General features: G+C 33.1%; 1 protein-coding gene across 8 annotated transcripts in view; it reads right to left on the minus strand.

Annotated features, from left to right (window-relative positions):
- Nucleotides 1-12,575, minus strand: part of RSPH3 (radial spoke head 3) — a 143,133-nt gene that overhangs the window by 59,058 nt on the left and 71,500 nt on the right. The window contains exon 9 of one of the 8 annotated variants that reach the window (XM_051998020.1): nucleotides 3,548-3,979. The exons of the other annotated variants lie outside the window; for them this stretch is intronic. The gene's annotated coding sequence lies outside the window, so the exon portion shown is untranslated. Of the gene's footprint in view, nucleotides 1-3,547; nucleotides 3,980-12,575 lie in introns of those variants that run through there. 8 annotated transcript variants of the gene reach the window in all.

The following is a 12,575-nucleotide window of genomic DNA, read 5'->3' on the forward strand; positions in this document are numbered from 1 at the left end:
GGAGAGATAAGGAGAAAAATTTGAAATATAAGGTTTTGCAAGAGTGAATGTTTAAAACTATTTTTGCATGTATTTTGAAAAATAATAGTAATAAAAGATGAATAAAAGTTGATAGAAAAAAAATCTTTGCATTTTTCTGATGTTTGACATCCATTATGTAAAGAGAATTGAGAACAAACCACTAATAATAAAAAACAAATCGAAACAAATCTTGAGGTTTCACCTTACATCTAACAAATTTGCAAAGATGACAAAAATGAAAATAGACAATGTTGGAGGGCTTATGGAATTTTCAACCATTTTGAAAAGCAATTTGGAATATACTTTTTTAAAAATGGTGACCAAAATGTTCATACCCTTCAGTCTAAAGAGTTTACTATTAGACATGACCCAAGGTAGACAGTAACAAAAAGATAAATCCCATATATGCCAAAAAAATTCTTAGCAACACTTTTTGTGGTAGCAAAGACCTGGAAGCAAAGTGGGTATCCTTTATTTGGGTCCTAGTTAAAATAATTGTGAAACTCAGATGTAAAAGGACCAACATGAAGAATTCAGAGAAGCATAGGAAGTCTGATATGAAGTGATATACAGTGAAATAAGCAGAATCAAGACAATATATACACAATGGCTATAAACAATGTAAATAAATGAAAAGAAAAAAAAGAAATAGAATGTTGTATAATTATAATGACAAAATCTGGCCTTCAAGGAGATTTGAGACAATGCACTGAAAAGGAGGATTAAAGGTGGGGAAAACTGATATTTTCAGATATCATGAATGTGTTGCTTAATTTTGCTGAATGGCTTTCCCCCCCTCTTTTAAAATCTTTGCTTCAAAGGATAGTTCCCTGTGAGAAGGGAATGGGGGAAGGGATATATTTGGAAATAGATGCAATGTAAAAACAAAAACCATCAATAAAAATAAAATAAAATATCTAGGCTACTTAAATACTTAAAATGGTTTTTAGAAACATCCTGTTTATATGCTTTTAAATCAAGTGTGATTTTTACTTACATAATAAAAGTGAAGACTGTCAACATTTAGATCATCTTAATAGTTTACATAAATTGTTCATGGAACTTGATTAGATGATAAGCCACAGGAATTAACTGTGAAGATGATACTAGACAACAGAATGCAGGTGAAAAGTGTTGGCCTAGAAGTTGGAGGACTTAAGTCTGAATCCTGGCACTGCCACTTATTGCTTAGGTGGCCTTGTTCAAGTCATTTCACCTCCTTGGCCTCTGTTTCTTCAGATGCATATAATATTTTATCACAAGTAGTCTCCTGCCTCTTTGTTCTTGTTATTTTCTTTCTAAGACCATCAGAGTTTTTCAGTTAGTCAGAGTTCAGTTTCCTTTTAGAGATCCTTTAATTTAGAAAGTTTTGTGACTGTCCTATAGACTATGTATATTTTTGTTTCTGTTTATTCACTCTGAATCTTATAGCTAACATCATATATTAATTATTATAAATTATATGCTATGTAAAATAAGTTCTAACACAAATATTTTTCCATGCTTCTTTACATGCTCCTGAAATTTCTTTCTAGCCAAAATATTCCATTTTCATGTTTTTTCAGTCATTCTCTAGTGATAAGCCTTTGCTTTTGTTTCTGTACTATGGTTTTTGGCACTTAATGTTTTTGTTTAACTTTTCAGGAATCTGAACATTATATTTCTTCAAATACTATATGTTGCTATAGAATAAAATTTGTTTTTTATTCTTTTTTATTTCCTTAAAGATATTATTACACTTCTACATACACATAGATATACCATGTTATGTGTCTACATACATGCATACATATATACACACACATAGTAAACTCTTAATTAGTGAAGAAATCAACTCTGAATAGGGGAGAAAAAATACAAAACTCTGGTCTATTTTGCTTCTATTTAACAAATATTCTAAAAATCTGAGATTTAAATTGCAATTACATAATTAGTTTAGATTTTTAAATTATGCTTTATTTATTTTCCCTAATTTAACCAGAAAATCAAGAGTTTGCAGCTATTTTTTTTTTCTTTTGTTTTGTAGCTTATATAAGGAACTCTTAGCTTGGCATCAGTGAATTTAAAAAGGTTATTTTTATAACTTTATTTCAGTACAATTTTTTCAACTGTATTTCAACTGATTTCCTTTGTAATTTTATGTATTTTGAATCAATGAATTATTTTGAGAAGAGATCCATAGGCTTCACCAGATAACAAAAGAACTTTTAAAAAAAGTTAAGAATCTCACATATACTGTCTCTTAGTCATATTGTAGCAAAAAAGAAATAAAAGAATTGTATTTTAAGAGTGATGCATAGTAGAATATAATGACAATATATGATCAGAAAAGGAGCTGAACTGGTCGGTGTTGAGAACAAGGGTAACAGATGAACAGCCAGAATCTATTAGTAGTATCCACAAAATGTAGCAACCTAAAGAAAGGCTTCTAGCATGGTTGGGTGAATCTGCTGGGGTATATGGATGACTGCAGATAAGAGCTCCACAGGATAAGGAAGATATAGATAACCTGCAACTTATACCAATATATGAATAAGATCAATAGAATCAACGAAGAAGGAAAGAATACTGTATTATGATTTAGAAGGTAGTTATATTCCCAGTCCTGATGAGTCTTTAGTCAAAATAACAGTATCTTTCTTAACTATTTTATGCCTTAGTTTCTTATCTGCCACATGAGTTTTACACACACATACACACACACGGTGATACAGTTTATATGTCAGATATTGTACATATATGGTACTGATAAATTTGTCAGGATCGAATGAAATAGGGTAATGTAAGCATTTCAAAAAGTATTAAGAAAAAAAGTAACACAGGTACAAAATGTTAAATAACTTCCTAAAGACTATGATTGTTCGAAGGTAATACTTATTAGAAGTTCAAGAAGCTTTAAATAAGGTTAAAAGGAAGAAAACAGATGTTTAATCTTAATTCCCAACACAAACCAATAATCATGCCTTACATTCTAATCTACTAGAGATAATTAAGACATGGTTCTACCTGAAATATAGGTTTCTTTCAATCCTATCATCTCTATAATCTAAGAGTCCTTTGTGAGATTTCATCCAATCTAATCACTAGAAACAGGACATGATCAGTGCTCTAGAAAACCATCATTTACTTTACTTTTTGATCAGATGGGCCTCAAAATTATTGTAACTGGAATGTGGGAATTTTGACAATGTACCTTCAGTGAACTCACTAGAGGAAAATACGATATGGTTCATCTACTGTTTGAAAAGAAATGATCACTCTACTTTGTCATGTACACTAGTTATTATTTGAATTTATTTTTATTCTTTGAGAATTTTTGATATAATATCTTTGTATATGGCATTTTTTAACAAATTAAAAAATTTGCTGAATGCCCACAATAAGCCTACATATGTAGCAAAAGGAAATGTGTAAAAAGTATAGTTTTGCTTTAAAAATATTAAAAAAAAATCTCTTAAAATACATAGACAAGAGAAGGAAATGTAGAGAAATAGGCAGAATACTATTCTAATTTAAAAAATATTTTTCTCTCATAATTTTAAGGGGAATAGATGGTTCATTGTGAGTTAAATGCTAAACAGCAAACCCCTTTGGCTTTGAGACCACTGTAGTCACTAGACAATCTTGCTTTCCAGGCACAAGTAAATTACTCACAAAACCAACAAGAATATACAAGTATAATTAGACTTAATTGAATTCCTGTTCTCTAGGAGCTTCTTCTTCTCACAGACCTTTAGGTATCTGTGATGCCTTTGGGTCCTTTCCCCTCTTCCTTTGATCCTTTTGTGGTACAGGTCAACATTCACAGTTGAGTGTCTTCGCAGTTACAGTTTCACATCATTCTGCAGAACAGCTAGATCAATTCATGGATCCACAATGGTGTATCAGTGTGCCTGACTTCTAATAGCCGCCCAATAACTCATTGTTTTTCCTTTTTATGATCCTTGCCAAACTGCTTCTGTAGTGAGAAGAAAAGGTGCCATGTTGTTACACCATGCTTCTTGGGAGCTGATTGGTCTTCAGCTCCTGAGGAAAGAAGAGAGATACCCTTCCATTGCATGAGGGTCCTAGTGTTGTGGTAAGAAGAAAGAGTGCCATTTCATGAGGTCGCATTTCTTGCTTGTTATCTAGCCTTCTGATGGAAGAGGAGAAACAGCATTCTATTGAGCACTCTTACCTCCAATGGAAAAGGAGAAACACAACTGCCTTCAGCCTGGTCTCCTCCTTAGGGAAAGGTGGTTAACATCATTCCTTTAGTCCCTCACTTGAATTGTGTAGGACCCTGAAAATCCACCCCGAGATCAAAGTTGTACAGATACTGATGAACAAGTTCTTCCCTGGTTATCTTTTTCAGTCTCAGTGATTGTGAAACAGCATCAGCTATCTCTCAAATACCATTTCCCATCTTCCACTACCATATCCTTTATTATCATCTCTCTTCCCTTCTTTTTCACCACATCCCAAAGCAAATCTCCCCATGAATTCTTCTATGTTCGCTCGAGTAATTGCTCCTTAGGTCAAAACAATCAAACAAGGGGGGGGGGAATCCTATACTTTCATTTGGGATCTTTTTCTTTTCAACATTTTCCATCTTCTGGCTCTTGCTGAGACTTGGATTTTCTTTCATAAAAAATCTCTTTGTCTTCTCTTTTCAGCACTGGCTGCACTTCACTCTAATTCAATGGTTCAGGGGAGGGGAGCTAGAATATTCCTTGGGCTACACAGATCCTTCTAGACTCTCCCTCTCCCACCATTACTCAGGAACCTTTTTTGCCTCTGAGTTTCAGTGGATCAAAATTTTGGCAACTGCTTGATTACTAGTCTCCAAGATTTTTCTTCTCTCCTCAATGAGCTCAGTGCCTGCTTCCCCAATACCTACCTTCATACTAAGGTATTTCAGCATATAGATTAATATTCCCTCATACCTTACCTTCCTCAAATTATTCATTTCACATTGCCTACTTCTCTACCCTATCTCCTTCACATACACAGATGACCAATTCACAGATCCACATATGTAGATTAATTCTTTTATGGAGGCAGCCAGGTAGCTCAATGGATAAGAGAGTTGGGGCCTGTGGGCAGAAGATCAGAGTTCAAACCTGGTCGCAGAAACTTACCAGCTGTATTGACACTGGACAAGTTGCTTTATCTCTATTTGCCTTACTGCACTGCAGAAGGAAATGGCAAACCATGTCAGAATATATCTTCTTTTTCTTTTCTTTTTTTTAATATTTATTTTATTTAATAATAACTTTATATTGACAGAATCCATGCCAGGGTAATTTTTTTTTTTTTTTTTTACAACATTATCCTCTGCACTCGTTTCTGTTCCGATTTTTCCCCTCCCTCCCTCTACTCCCTCCCCTAGATGGCAAGCAGTCCTATATATGTTAGCTATGTTGCAGTATATCCTAGATACAATATATGTTTGCAGAACGGAACAGTTCTCTTGTTGCACAGGGAGAATTGGATTCAGAAGGTAAAAATAACCCAGGAAGAAAAACAAAAATGCAAATAAGTTCACATTCATTTCCCAGTGTTCTTTCTTTGGGTGTAGCTGCTTCTGTCCATCATTTATCAACTGAAACTCAGTTAGGTCTCTTTGTCAAAGAAATCCACTTCCATCAGAATACATCCTCATATAATATCGTTGTTGAAGTGTATAATGATCTCCTGGTTCTATCATTTCACTCTGCATCAATTCATTTAAGTCTCTCTAAGCCTCTCTGTATTCATCCTGCTGGTCATTTCTTACAGGACAATAATAATCCATAACATTCATATACTACAATTTACCCAGCCATTCTCCAATTGATGGGTATCCATTCAATTTCCAGTTTTTAGCCACTACAAACAGGGCTGCCACAAACATTTTGGCACATACAGGTCCCTTTCCCTTCTTTAGTATCTCTTTGGGGTATAAGCCCAGTAGTAGCACTGCTGGATCAAAGGGTATGCACAGTTTGATAACTTTTTGGGCATAATTCCAGATTGTTCTCCAGAAGGGTTGGATTCGTTCACAACTCCACCAACAATGCATTAGTGTCCCAGTTTTCCCGCATCCCCTCCAACATTCATCATTATTTTTTCCTGTCATCTTAGCCAATCTGACAGGTGTGTAGTGGTATCTCAGAGTTGTCTTAATTTGCATTTATCTGATCAATAATGATTTGGAACACTCTTTTATATGAGTGGTAATAGTTTCAATTTCATCATCTGAAAATTGTCTGTTCATATCCTTTGACCATTTATCAATTGGAGAATGGCTTGATTTTTTATAAATTTGAGTCAGTTCTCTATATATTTTGGAAATGAGGCCTTTATCAGAACCTTTAACTGTAAAGATGTTTCCCCAGTTTGTTGCTTCCCTTCTAATCTTGTTTGCATTAGTTTTGTTTGTACAAGGCTTTTTAATTTGATGTAATCAAAATTTTCTATTTTGTGATCAGTAATGGTCTCTAGTTCATCTTTGGTCACAAATTTCTTTTTCCTCCACAAGTCTGATAAGCTCCACAAGGAGATAAACTATCCTATGTTCCTCTAATTTATTTATAATCTCGTTCTTTATGCCTCATTTGGATCTTATCTTGGTATATGGTGTTAAGTGTGGGTCCATGCCTAATTTCTGCCATACTAATTTCCAGTTATCCCAGCAGTTTTTATCAAATAATGAATTCTTATCCCAAAAGTTAGGATCTTTGGGTTTGTCAAACACTAGATTGCTATAGTTGACTATTCTGTCTTGTGAACCTATCCTTTTCCACTAATCAACTACTAATCTATTTCTTAGCCAATACCAAATGGTTTTGGTGACTGCTGCTTTATAATATAATTTTAGATCAGGTACAGCTAGGCCACCTTCATTTGATTTTTTTTCATTAATTCCCTTGAGATTCTCGACTTTTTATTGTTCCATATGAATTTTGTTATTTTTTCTAGATCATTAAAATATTTTCTTGGAAGTCTGATTGGTATAGCACTAAATAAATAGATTAGTTTAGGGAGTATTGTCATCTTTATTATATTCACTTGGCCTATCCAAGAGCACTTAATATTTTTCCAATTATTTAAGTCTGACTTTATTTGTGTGGAAACTTTTTTGTAATTTTGCTCATATAATTCCTGACTTTCCTTTGGTAGATAGATTCCCAAATATTTTATGCTATCAACAGTTATTTTGAATGGAATTTCTCTTTGTATCTCTTGCTGTTGGATTTTGTTGGTGATGTATAAAAATGCTGAGGATTTATGGGGATTTATTTTGTATCCTGCTATTTTGCTAAAATTATGAATTAGATTCTACTTTAGTAGAATCTCTGGGGTTCTCTAGGTATACCATCATCTCATCTGCAAAGAGTGATAGTTTGGTTTCCTCATTGCCTACTCTAATTCCTTTAATCTCTTTCTTGACTCTTATTGCAGAGGCTAGTGTTTCTAATACAATATTGAATAATAATGGTGATAGTGGGCAACCTTGCTTCACTCCAGATCTTACTGGGAAAGGTTCCAGTTTTTCCCATTGCATATGATGCTTACTGAAGGTTTTAAATATATGCTCCTGACTATTTTAAGGAAAAGTCCATTTATTCCTATGCTCTCTAGTGTTTTTATTAGGAATGGATGTTGGATTTTATCAAATGCTTTTTCTGCATCTATTGAGATGATCATATGGTTTTTGTTTGTTTGTTTATTGATATAGTCAATTATGCTAATAGTTTTCTTAATATTGAACCAGCCCTGCATTCCTGGTATAAATCCTACTTGGTCATAGTATATTATCCTGGGGATGATTTTCTGTAATCTTTTATCTTCTTTTTCTTAGCAGTGCATGGCACCTACACAAAAACTGATTATGCAATAGGGCATAAAAATTTCAAAAATGTAGAAAGACAGAAATATTTAATGTAATAAAAATTACAATCAACAAAGGATGCTAGAAAGATAGTTTTAAAATCAATTGGAAACTAAATAATCTAAAGAATAAGTGAGTCAAAGAACAAATCAGAGAAACAATAATTTCATTAAGGAGAATGACAACAATGAGACAACATACCAAAATTTATGGAATGCAACTGAAGCTTAACAGAAAGGAAAATATATTTCCCCAAATTCTTATATTAGCAAAATAGAAAAAGAACAGATAATGAATTAGGAATGTAAAAAAAAAAAAAAAAAAAAAAACCTAGAAAAATCCCAATTGAACACTAAATTGGAAATCCTGAAAAATCAAAGGTGAGATTAGTAAGATTGAAAATAAAAACTTCTATTCCAGGAATAGAGCCTTGATTCAATTTTAACTTTTAGCTCAGAGTGCAAACCTGCAGTGGAATAACCAAGTCAGAACTCTAGACCAATGAGAGTCTATGACAATGCAGGACCTCTTTCAATGAGTTAACAATGACTTGAGTTCTCCAACAATCTACTGGAAGTTCCAACCAAGAATAAACCAAAAGATTCAAACCTGGATTAAGAATTTGCAGAGTTCATATCAGGAGGCCAATGAACAGAACTTTCCTCAGACACACTACTTTGGAGGCACTGAAACTTGAAAGCCAAAATGAACTAGGAAAGCATCAGTATAGAAGCATAGGTCAAACTTTTTTCAACAGACACGTGTAGAGTACTAACATAAAACCTAAAAGTCAAGAACAAAAGAAGGAGAAAGAGAGAGAAAGAATGGGGAAAACTATCTCATATAAATGGGAGAGGGGCCTAAGTAGGAATCTATACAACAAGGAGAAGGGAGTGGGAAAATGGGCAATACTTGCCTTTTATTCTTATATGAAGTCGAAGAAAGGTCAAAAGAAAGAATAATACATACAGGATTAGATACAGAAATATATTTTACCTAACCAAGAAACATGTGGGAAAAGGGATTAAGGGGGAAAAAACTGGTATAAGAAGGAGGATAGATTAAAGGAGGGATTAGTCAGAAATAGAACAATTTCTTAAAGAGAAGGTAGGAAAAAAAAGAGAGAAAGAAAAGTATAAGAAAGAGGGTAGTCATAACTGTAAATGTAAATGGCATGAACTTATCCATAAAAGGGAAGAAGACAGAATGAATTAGAAACCGGAAGAAACACACTTGAGATAGAAAGATAACACATGGAGATAAAATAAGTCACTAGAACACAATCAATAAAAAATATGAGATATGGGTCTAATCCCAAAATCATACTATAAAATTGGAATTGTCAAAATAATTTGGTACTAGGTAAAAAATAAAGAGATTGATCAGTAGAACAAATTAGATATGTATTTTTTTTGTAGGCAATTGATGTTAAATGATTTGATCAAGAGGTCACATATTCAGTAAGTATCTGAGATTGGATTTGAACTCTGGTCCTCCTGACTCTAGGGCTGGTGCTCTATCTGGTATACCATCGTACCTTGGTATATGTATTCATTATTCACAAAAACCATTGGAAAACCTGGAAAGTAGTATGAAAGAGACTTTGAATATGCCAACATCCCATGCCATTTACCAAAGAAAAATTCCAAATGGGTACATAATTTATTCCAAATGGGTGCATAATTACATAAAGGATGACATAAATTAGAAGAATATGGAAGAATTTATCAAATTTACCTGTCAGATTATGAACAAGCTAAGAGTTCATGACTAATTAAGAATATGATTCTGCTTAGTAGTTTAGGAAATGGGTAGGTCAGGGTCCTATTATTTGGTATTGCTCAGTGACAAACTGAAGTTGGCAAATAACTCTGTGGCAAAATACAAACTTTAATGGAGTTTGGATCCCTTGGGAGATGAATTTTGAAAACTTCTTTCTCTCAATGTCTCTTTTTTGAAATTATACTATGAATTCTATGACAGGGTGATTTATTTTACTTTTCTGAGTTTTACTGATATCTAGTGATAACTATCGATAAACTTCATTCGGCTTCTATGCCAATGCCAATGCTGATTGTCCATAGAAGTCGATTTTTAATTAACTTTAATAAAGTTTAATTTAAAGTTAATTATAAGGAAAGTCAATGTTTATTGTAAATAAATAAGAAAATAGATAAGATAATTTTAATAAGCAAAATATATAAAGGAAGAAAACAAGAGGATCATAAGTTATTAAGACAACAATGAGAAACATCGATTTTGAAAAAGATTGTTATTGTATAACATGTTTCTTATGTTTTAGTCATAATTTTCACTAGAATGAAATAAATATTTCACTCTGCTTCAATTCAACCTGGCATGACATTTTATTTGGAAATAAATTCAAATGAACTAAATGATCTGTAGGATTATAAAAATCTGACCTATCTGGTTTAAACAAGGGTAGCTGTCAGATGTATAAATACGGGATTCAATTCATTTCAACAAATATTTATTAAATGCCTATTATGTATCTATATTATGCTGAGCATGGGGATCACGAAGACAAACAATATACAGTTTTTGCTCTAATGTAGCTTCTATTTGGATGGGGAGATACTACAGTGAACTTAAATGAGCAGAAGAAAGCATGAACAGGTGAAAGAAATCAAAAGAGGTACCTAAATAAAACTTGAAGTCAAAAGACTCTGAAAGGCAAAGGACTGAGTCTTTCTGAGAATGGAAAATTATTAGTGAGCATATGAAAAGATAGGAGATGCTATTTTGAGTTTAGAGAATAAACTAATACTCTGATTTAGCTGTGAGAGTTCTCTAAACTAATACTCTGATTTGGCTGTGAGAGTTATGGAATAAAGTTATAAAGAAGGTGAAAACCAAATTTTGGAGAGCCAAAAAATAAAACTAGGGAGTTTGTATTTTATTTGATAAGGAAAGAGGAAAAGTCACTGATTAGGTTAGGGTGAAGGAAGACTAAAATTATTGAGAAATGTTAATCTGTATTTCTTCCATGTGTGCCTGAACTTACTTGTAGATATAATAGAAGTGATTATTTAATAAGATGGCATTAATTTTCCTTTATAATTACAAATTTTTCTGACTCTCATCTAAGTGAATCATATGGACATAGTGCCAATTATTTGGAATAAACTAAGAGTTTAAGTGATTAGAATTATTCCAGTAATGGTTATTGGGTTTTGAGTCTCAGTTCTGTTTTAAATTCTTTAATAACTTTATAAATCTCAGTTTTTTCACTTCCAGTAAAAAAATAAGGGACTGGGTAGTAATTAACTTAGTACCATGTTTCAGTTTCAATGTCATCAACTACCTGGTGGTGATCTCAAATGCAACATATCTAATATAACTCATCCTTTCACACACACACACACACGCACACACAAAACAAAACTTCCCTATTATTGTCAAAGGTATTACCATTCTTCTAGTTATTCAGATTAAAAAAACTTGATTTTACCCTTGGATCCTTTCCCTCATTCCCCTACAGATTTAGTCGGCTGCCATATTATAATTTCTTTCTCTACAACATTATACATCTTTTTCTTTGTACTCATACTGCCAGTCCCCTAGTTATAGCCTTCATTATCTCTTGCTTAAACTATTATAATAGCCTCCTTTATTGGTCTTTCTTCCCAATTCAATTCATATTCCATTCAAAGTGCCAAACTGATTTTTCCTAAAGCACAGGTCTAGTTATGTCATACCCTACTGCATAAACTCCAGTGGCTCCTTATTGCCTCTTTTACTTACTTGCCTTTTGTCTGGCATTTAAATCTCTTAAGTTGGCCCTTTTGAACTTCTTACACTCCACAGCCTCTTCATGTACGCTACAATCTATACTATCCTACTCACTCGTTCCTTGCTATTCCATCATCTGTCTCCGTGTTTTTTCCTTTGTTTGATCCCCATGCCTGAAATCTTCACTATCCCAAACTTTCATATTTTCTCATCTCCTTTATGTACCACTTCATCCAGGAAGCTTTTCCAGGCCCCTCCAGCTTCCATAGTGTCACCTTTCATTTACTTCATATTTATCTTGTATATTCTAATTTACATGTGTTGTCTTCCTCATTACACATAAGTTCCTTGAAGGCAAAGGCTGTTTTATGCTTTGCCTTTTAAGTCCTTTTTACAGTGCCTAACAACACATAATAAGTGCTTAATAAATGCTTGTTGATTACTCAGTTACAAAGAAATTGGAAAGATAAATGGGTTGATATTTGTATACTACTTTGAAATCAGCAGATAAGGTTAAAGGGATTCTCTATAAATATATATAAAGCAAATTAGTATTTCCAGGAAAAGATCATTCAAGCATATTCATAGATCACTACCACATTATAGCAATTTTTTTTGGGAGATATGGAAGTTATCAGAACACTTCAGCTATCTCTTGAAATTAACTTAGTTCTAAAGATGATTTTTTCTAAGGCTTTTAATAGGAGGTAGTTTCTAGAGGCACAGTTTCTAGAGAAGTTAAGACCAGAGAAGAAAAGTCAAAAGTGAATTTTCTGAATCCACATGTTATTGCTTCCCTTAAACCTCATGTCATTTGTCTAATAGCTCTCAGAATCTCTATATGACTCATATCACATGCATGCATTCTCATGTAGAAGTAAACTATACTACGTAGCAAGAAACTATACTATATCACTGGAAAGTTAAATTTCTCTCACTGAATTTC

Source organism: Antechinus flavipes, chromosome 4, assembly GCF_016432865.1.
Source record: "Antechinus flavipes isolate AdamAnt ecotype Samford, QLD, Australia chromosome 4, AdamAnt_v2, whole genome shotgun sequence".
Classification (NCBI taxonomy): domain Eukaryota; kingdom Metazoa; phylum Chordata; class Mammalia; order Dasyuromorphia; family Dasyuridae; genus Antechinus; species Antechinus flavipes.